At 42.4% G+C, this 7844-nt stretch overlaps 1 protein-coding gene across 1 annotated transcript in view; it reads right to left on the bottom strand.

Annotated features, from left to right (window-relative positions):
- Cdkl5 (cyclin dependent kinase like 5) overlaps positions 1-6869 on the bottom strand; it is a 186953-nt gene extending 180084 nt beyond the window's left edge. Inside the window, exon 1 of the mRNA XM_021153604.2 lies at positions 6783-6869. The gene's annotated coding sequence lies outside the window, so the exon portion shown is untranslated. The remainder of the gene's footprint in view (positions 1-6782) is intronic.
- Between the last annotated feature and the right edge of the window lie 975 nt (positions 6870-7844).

The raw sequence follows: 7844 nt of genomic DNA on the forward strand, positions 1-7844 counted from the left end.
AAAGAAAGAAAGAAAAAGAAAAGAAAATATATCTTAGGGCTGGAGAGATGGCTCAGTGGTTAAGAGCACTGACCGCTCTTCCAGAAGTCCTGAGTTCAATTCCCAGCAACCACATGATGGCTACAACTATCTGTAATGGGCATCTGATGCCAAATTCTGGTATGTTTGAAGACAGTGACAGTATACCCACATACATGAAATAAATAGATAAATCTTTTTTAAAAAAGAAATTATATTTTAAATACATCATTTACGATATCACTGGAGTCTGTGGCCTAGTTGTAACAGATAAACTGAGTTTCAAAAACTATGTTTCAAGGAGAATTTTTTTAAATGATTGAAATATTCTGAAAATTGACAGTAGTGGCTATAAATCTCCATAAATTTATTAAAGAATGATTAGCATACTTTTTTAATAAGAGATACTTTTGCTGGGGGGGGGGGGTGGAACTGCACATCTTTAATCCCAGGACTAGAGAGGCAGAAGCAGGTGGATCTTTTTGAGTTCAAGGCCAGCCTGGTCTGCACAGTGAATTCCAGGCAAACCAGAGCTACATATTGAGATGGTTGTTCTAAAACAAGTGTTAAATTGTATGTTGGAAAGCTGTACTTTGTACAGAAATCAACAAATATTTTCAAGGCTCCATCTATGCACAACATCTCTCTGATCTGGCCAAAAAGATTTCTGGTCCCAAGGCTCTATAATACCCATCACTAAATGACAAAAATGATTTTTATCAACTGAAAAGCAAAGATGACATGTCCTTCTCTTCTTCTCTTCTTTCACAGGAACCTGTAAGTGTTCTTTCAAACTAATCTTTAACAGTTTGGCTGTCTTGCTTTAAAAATAATATGGCTGGCAATATGGCTCAGCCTGTAAAGATACTGGCCGCCAAGCCTTATCACCTGAGTTCAATCCCTGAGCCCCATATGGTGGAGGGAGAGAACAGACTCCTGCATTTATACTCTGACCTCCACACAAGTGCCATGGCAATTGGATGACCAGCCACACCTACACACAAAAGAAACAAATGTAATAAAAATGTGAAGAGAAATCAACATCCTTCTCCTCTTCATCATCATCATCACTACTACTACGACAACCACCACAAAGTATTACCTAGAAAACTACCTTTTCTATAATTATAATAATAATAATAATAATAATAATAATAATAATAATAGCATCTTAGGGCTGGCTTTAAACTCACTGCGTAGCCAAGAATGACTTTGATTATCTAATCTTCCCAAGTACTAGGATTCTAGGCATATGCCACCACACACAGTTTACGGAGGGCTAGAGCTTGGTGCCTCCTGAATGCTAGAGATTACAGATCTCTCTTCCACCTCCGGTGTCTGTGGTGCTAAGGATCCAACTCAGGGCTTTGTGGAAGTTAGACAAGCACCCCACTGAAAGGCCTACAACTCAGCCCCACAATTCTGCTTTCAAGAGCAAACATTTCATTAGAGGTCAATCTCTATGTATTAAGATACCAGAACGGGGGAGGGGCAGAGAAATGGCTCAGGGGGTGGGAGGGCTTGCTGCGCTGTTCTTCCAGAAGGCCAGAGTTCAATTCCCAGCACCATACCAGGCAGTTAAAACTTCCTATAACTTCAGCTCCAGAGAAACTAACTAGATGCCCTCTTCCAGCCTCTTGGATACCTACACACATATACACAAAAATAAAAAAAAAAATTTAAAGAATAAGAACAAGGGCTGGAGAGATGGCTCAGTGGTTAAGAACACTGACTGCTTTTCCAGAGCTCCTGAGTTCAATTCCCAGCAACCACATGGTGGCTCACAACCATCTGTAATGGGATCCGATGCCCTCTTCTGGTGTGTCTGAAGACAGCTACAGTGTACTCAAATACATAAGATAAATAATTTTTTTAACAAAGAAACAAGAACAATGTACCTCTTTAAACTTTACCTCTCAGTTTTATTTTACTTAAGTCATTATAATTACTGAAAAGATATCCATCTGGAAATCGTAATAGCTGCCACTTCAAGCATATACCTAGCCAGGCCTGGAAGTTCAGGCCTGTAAATTGCAGCTCCAGGCAGAATTCTTCATCAAGACAGGAAAAGATTGCTCAAGTCTTGTCTGGAATACAAAAGGTGAGTTCCTTTACTGGGGAAGAAAAGTGGGATTAGGAGGATACTATTAGGAATGTAACTAATAGTAGAGGACTTGCCTAGAATGTGCAATACCCTAGCAACACATATCTACAAAGACAAAACTGAATTCAAAGGATATCTTCATAATCTTTATTTATTACTTTATCTACATAATCTTTATTAGTAAATTTAATCAGCCAATGTAAGCCTATAATGAATATGCAGAAACATGAAGCACCAAGTGTTTAACTAGAAACAATTATCTCATTTTGGACGCACATGATTGAAACAATTATCTCATTTTGGACATACATGATTATATGTACAACTTTCATTTATGAAATACTCAAACCAAGGTATTTGCAAAAAGTCTATACTTCTGGTTGTCCTAACCAGCAGTCTTGATGGATCTAGTCTAGTCCACCATGTCGCAAGAGTCTAGGCAGCCTTGCCAATGAGGCCCATCAACCCAGAAAGCAAATGTATACCTCCAGGTCTCCCCAGGCACAATGTACACAATGAATTCAAAACAGGCTTAAGGAACCACACTCTTTAAAAGAAGCAGAAAGCAGGGCTTGGAAAAAGCACAATTTCAAGTCAGACCGGTTTGTATGGCAATTTTGCCTCTTCTGCTGACTAGCTAGCTAATATGTGCAAATTATTTCTGAGCCCGTCTGACATGTATATGAGATATAAGGAATATCTACCTTGGAGAAAGGCTGTGAGCACACATGCATGCACGTGAATAAATAATTTGCCATAGCATCTGGTATTCAATAGTGGTCAATGGATTATGAAAATTACAGAGCAGACTATATACAAAAGAGAGGCTGTACCTAAAACGTCTGATGAGAACTACCCCCAAAACAAATATCTTTAAGTGAAATGGCTTAATTCAATGTATTGACAACAAATTTCCAAGAGCCTGGTCCTTTTAATCTAATAAATAGCTTTCTGTTAATTCCCAAATCTGAAATATTTAAATGTTAAATATCTCTGTAGGTAGAAAATCCTCTGTCTCAGTTTTCATATCCACTGATGGAAATGCTTCCCAAATTCATATCTCCATATGAAGAAGTGTATAAACTTAAATGAGAAATGAGACTCGACATTTAAATAATTCACTAATGCATGCACTGCTCCATATAAAGGAAAATTTCTAAAAATAAATGATATCAAAATGTTAAATCTAGACCAAACATATCCCAGCACCTGGGAAGCCGAGGCAGGAGGATTGCCACAAGTTCCAGGCCACCTTGGGCTACACTGTTAGTTCCAAGGAAGCCTGAATTAAAAATGAGACCCTATCTCAAGAAAATAAAAAGCAAAAATCCGAATGCTAAAAAAATGAATTATCAAAAAAATGAAAAAAAAAAAACAAAAAGGAAAGATTTTAAGATTGAAAGCAAAGTGGATCCTCATACAGAGAGCTTAAATGCAGACTACCCTCCCACTCGCCTCTGTAAGGAGCCAATTCAAAGCCACGTACTCTGCCTGAGTTACAGCTCCAGTTCTAATTGTCTTGATTTTGCCTTATTTTTTTAATTTGAATAAGTGGTCCTGACACAATTATCAGCTGGTGTGCAACCTTTGACATTTTATCTCCTCCTGTCAAGAAATTTGATGTTGCCAAAAATAAAACTTTAAGATCTAAAGTTATCTGATTCTGAATAAAAAAATCTTTTTGAATCAGAAAACAACTAAATATCTCAAATCTTGCTGGTGTTGTACTAGAGAGTTATATAAAAGATCTTCCTCCTATTTCAGATGTAGGCAAGTGGACTGCTTTGCTCACTTTAAATGACTCATGTTATTATTTGACATCAATTTGTTATACTAGAGTATCATACTCTCACACTAACTGCCAAAAATAAAATTTCATATTAGCACACTTTCAAACAGCCAAACATTAAAATCCTATTAAAATAAAGGAGATCACCACCAATGCTGTGAAAATGGAAGAAAAGGGTGAAAATGTTAACAGATAAGAAAATATTCCCCAGCTCACTTCTGTACAAATTTCCTACAAGCGTATATCTTAGCTATAGCTCAATGTTCTATTATAAAGTAAATGGAAATGTAAACCATCCTGCAAAAGGAGCTGCTGTCGTTTTCAACAATGCAACTGTGGCTGAGAGTCTCTCATAGATTCCGAGCCAGTGTGGAGAAACAGGTTGGGGGAAAATGCATACTTAGAGGGATTTTTCCACCTCTGTATTGAAGGTTTGTAGTGTAAGAATATTACACCTTCAAAACAGAAAATGCCATGTAAAGTCTGGTTCTTCTTAGATGTAGACTATCTGGAACAGAATGCATTTAATTCAATCAGTCAACCTTCTATTCTTCATTTATATGAGATGGCCCTGCAATTTCTCTCAATGGAAACCTTTAAAAAAAAAAAACACCTCAGGGAGCATACTAGCTGTATCTCTGATTTAAGTAACTCCAAGACCCTTGCATAAACAACAAAATCAGAACCCTGACAGGGGTGCTTAAGGAGTCCCTAAGGCATTAATATAAGACTAAGCAGTGATAAAAGTAATGCCTCCCTAGGGAAGAAATTTTATTTCTGAATATTTTTTCTAACATACTAAGTTCTTTTTTATTATATTTAAAAAAAAATAGGCTTAGGAGCTCTGCTAAATCCATACAATGAGGACAGTAAACTCTTTCTATTTCTACCTAACAAATGAACCACTGCACTGACTATGTTCAAAAGACAAGCCAATTCCAAAGAATTTGATGCTCTTTCCAAAAAGAGAAGCCCTCTTCCCAAGTACTCAGAAATGGCGGACTAGTAAACACTCTTGGAATGGTTAACTTTATTTAGTATGCCTCTTTTGGAGTTCTAGTCTTTAATGCAGCCAAATGGTATTCTTCTCCCTAATTAGGTTGCCCTGTACTTGTGCAAAGCCCAGCACACACAGTGTTGGCAGCTTTAGTTTTACAGCTTCTCTCTTCTGGCTCCTTCTCCCCTCACCTCCCCTCCTTACCCCACCCCATCCCACCACCCAAAAAAGATTTCCTTTTCAACTGTTCTCCTCTAGGCATTTGTCAACAGAAACACCCACTGGTGGTGTCAAACTGGTAATACTGCTGCAGGCTTCCTTACTCCCATTTCAGCGTCAACGCCAAAAAAGCTCCAACCCAAAATAGTACTTTTAATAAGGAAAAGGCTTGTTGGGTACTTAAATCTTCATTCTCGGAAAGATGGAGGGAGGCCTTTTACGTTTTTATTATTAATGAATCCTAGTTGGGTTATTAAATGTAAGATCATACTCCCCCTTCAAAGCCAGATATACAGGGATAAGAAAACACACCCGTTCTGCATTTTACTGAAACATTTTAATACACTTAAAGGAATTAAAAACGAATTTACATCTAAATGTTATGCAGTCTGTAAATTCCAAAGTGTCTCTCAGTCAAAATGTCTTTTTTGTAACCCTACAGCAAGAAACAAACAAGCTGGAAGTGTTCCAGCAGATGTTACCTAAAACCCTAATCCTATATTCTATACATATTTATGCCTCTTTTTTCCAGTCAAATACTCTCAGACAAATTAATTTGTGTAATCTTTTATACTGCCTACATAACCATTACGTTCAAACAAGCCTAAATCAGATGCGCGGAAAGAAATTATTCTGTGTCAATACTTTCTAAAATCAGCTTAAATTTCAGCCAATTAAAAATAATTGTGTTAACAGAATACTGATCTGCAACTATTTAAATATCACAGCATCCTTCTAGTCTGTCTATAGAGATACTAAGGTCAGGCTTTTCTTATCCAAGCATCTGTGCCATGCCTAACTCAAGTGAAGCGAAAAATCAAAACCCCCAAGAAAGATCTGCTTTTACACTGAAATATGCCCAGGTTATTTTTTACCCCAACGTGGGCACAAAAGAAAAAGAAAGAAAGAAAGAAAAGAAGAGAAGAGAAGAGAAAAGAAAAAAACGTGTCAGTGCGAGAAGGACCTGTTCGTTCTGGCAGATGGTTCCAAACCCCAGGATTCAATTTCTATGAAGGTCCAAAGGGTAGGAAGGTCTGAGAAGAGGTCAATTTCTGCTTCTCTGCCAGCACGCCAGCCGTGAACTTCACAGTAACGCCTGAAACTTGTCCTGTGGAAGGTGGCAGAAACCTGCGGGGTTGCAGGCGGGGCGCTCGCCCACCCTCCCGGGCAGCCAAGGTCAGAAGGACCGGGGCTGAGAATCATAGCTGCCAGCGAGTCCCGGGCTCTCTGGGAACTTGGGCGGGGGTTTCGGGGGGCCCTCCTCGGCGCTAGCGGAAAAGGGCTTCCCTTGCTGCAAGCCCGGAGAGCCCTGGCCACGGGGGCAGCGGGGTGGGGACACCGCAGACCTGCAGCAAAGGGGAGCCCCGCGGGGTCCGACCTCGACCTACCTTACGTCTAGCACAGCCCCCTCTGTCTCCTGGCACCAAAAATTCCAGTCCCAGCCCTTCCGGGAAGACCCTAGAGACTCGTGGTGGGTCGCCGAGGGAGACTCCAGCTTGGGACTCCCTCACCGTGTCTCCCCGTTGTGCAGGGACCGGCGCTGCTACCCCTTCTGTTTCCCTCCTAAGTGGATCGACTGGGTTCCCTCTCTAAAGACGAGCTAGTGGACACACGGCCAACATGAGACGGCCTGACGGGCGGACGCAACTACTCACCCAGCCGAGTCCCCCACCTCTATCGGGGAAGCCTCCACTCTCGCGGCCGCCGTCACCGCTTTACCTTCCCTAGCGGCAGCGACAAGTAATCGAAACCTCCGGCCCCGCCCTCTCGCCGGAGCGAACGCGCAGCCTAATTTGATGATCGCACCGCCCCCGTCTGCCCATTTGGCCCAATCGGCAAACTCCTCTCATTCCGCTAGGTCCCGCCTTAGCCCCGCCCACCAATAGGCGCCAATGAAGAGAAAGCGCTCGTGCTCGAGTTCGGGCTCGCGCGCCCCGCCCACGCCGCTCGTTCTCGAGTCCCCCAAAATCCTAGAACCAGGATTTCTTGTACTAGCCTTCTACTACACGAACGCGCTTATGCGCGCTCACGATGCTCCTCCTGGGGCACCAGGTTTGGTTGCCCTGCCAGGCCCTAGCAACCTGGGCTGCTAGGCTGGGAGGGGCGGGGCTCAGGCTGCGAGCCTACGTGGGGAGGGGGAAGTGAGGGAGGAGTAGGATAAGGGGAGGGAGAGATCGTGACTGAGAGAGGGGTGGATGCGGGGGTTGAGGGGGGTGAGGAGGCCCGGGAATCCACCTGTCACTGCGGTAGAAAAAAAAAGGGGGGAATCCTGCCTGCAACGCAGCTATCCTAGCCTCCCTCTCTGGGGACCAGTGAGCGGAGTGGGTGGAGGGCGGGGACCACATTTCGGGCGGGAGCCCGGGCACTACTTGAAAATAAAGGACGAAGGATGGCTCATCTCGGTCGTAGGTTTTTTTTTTTTTTTTAAAGATATTGAAGTCCATTGCTGCTCCTAACTGTTGCAGCTGTGCGTGCACGAGCGCGCAAACACATTCATATGCACGTTCATCTCGCAGCCTGCGATTCCCTGGGGTGACTTAAGAGCAAAGAACTGGCAGCCCGAGGATTCCTTACACAGCAGCTGGACGCGTGCAAACCGCGGCGGCCGGGGCTGCAGCAGCAAACCACAACTCTACTCCAGTCCGACGCTGCTCTGCTTTACACGATTCCCCAGCTGGTTTAAAAAAAAAAAAAAAAAAAAGCAATGAAGTCATCGC

The sequence above is a fragment of the Mus caroli genome, chromosome X (assembly GCF_900094665.2).
Source record: "Mus caroli chromosome X, CAROLI_EIJ_v1.1, whole genome shotgun sequence".
Taxonomy (NCBI): domain Eukaryota; kingdom Metazoa; phylum Chordata; class Mammalia; order Rodentia; family Muridae; genus Mus; species Mus caroli.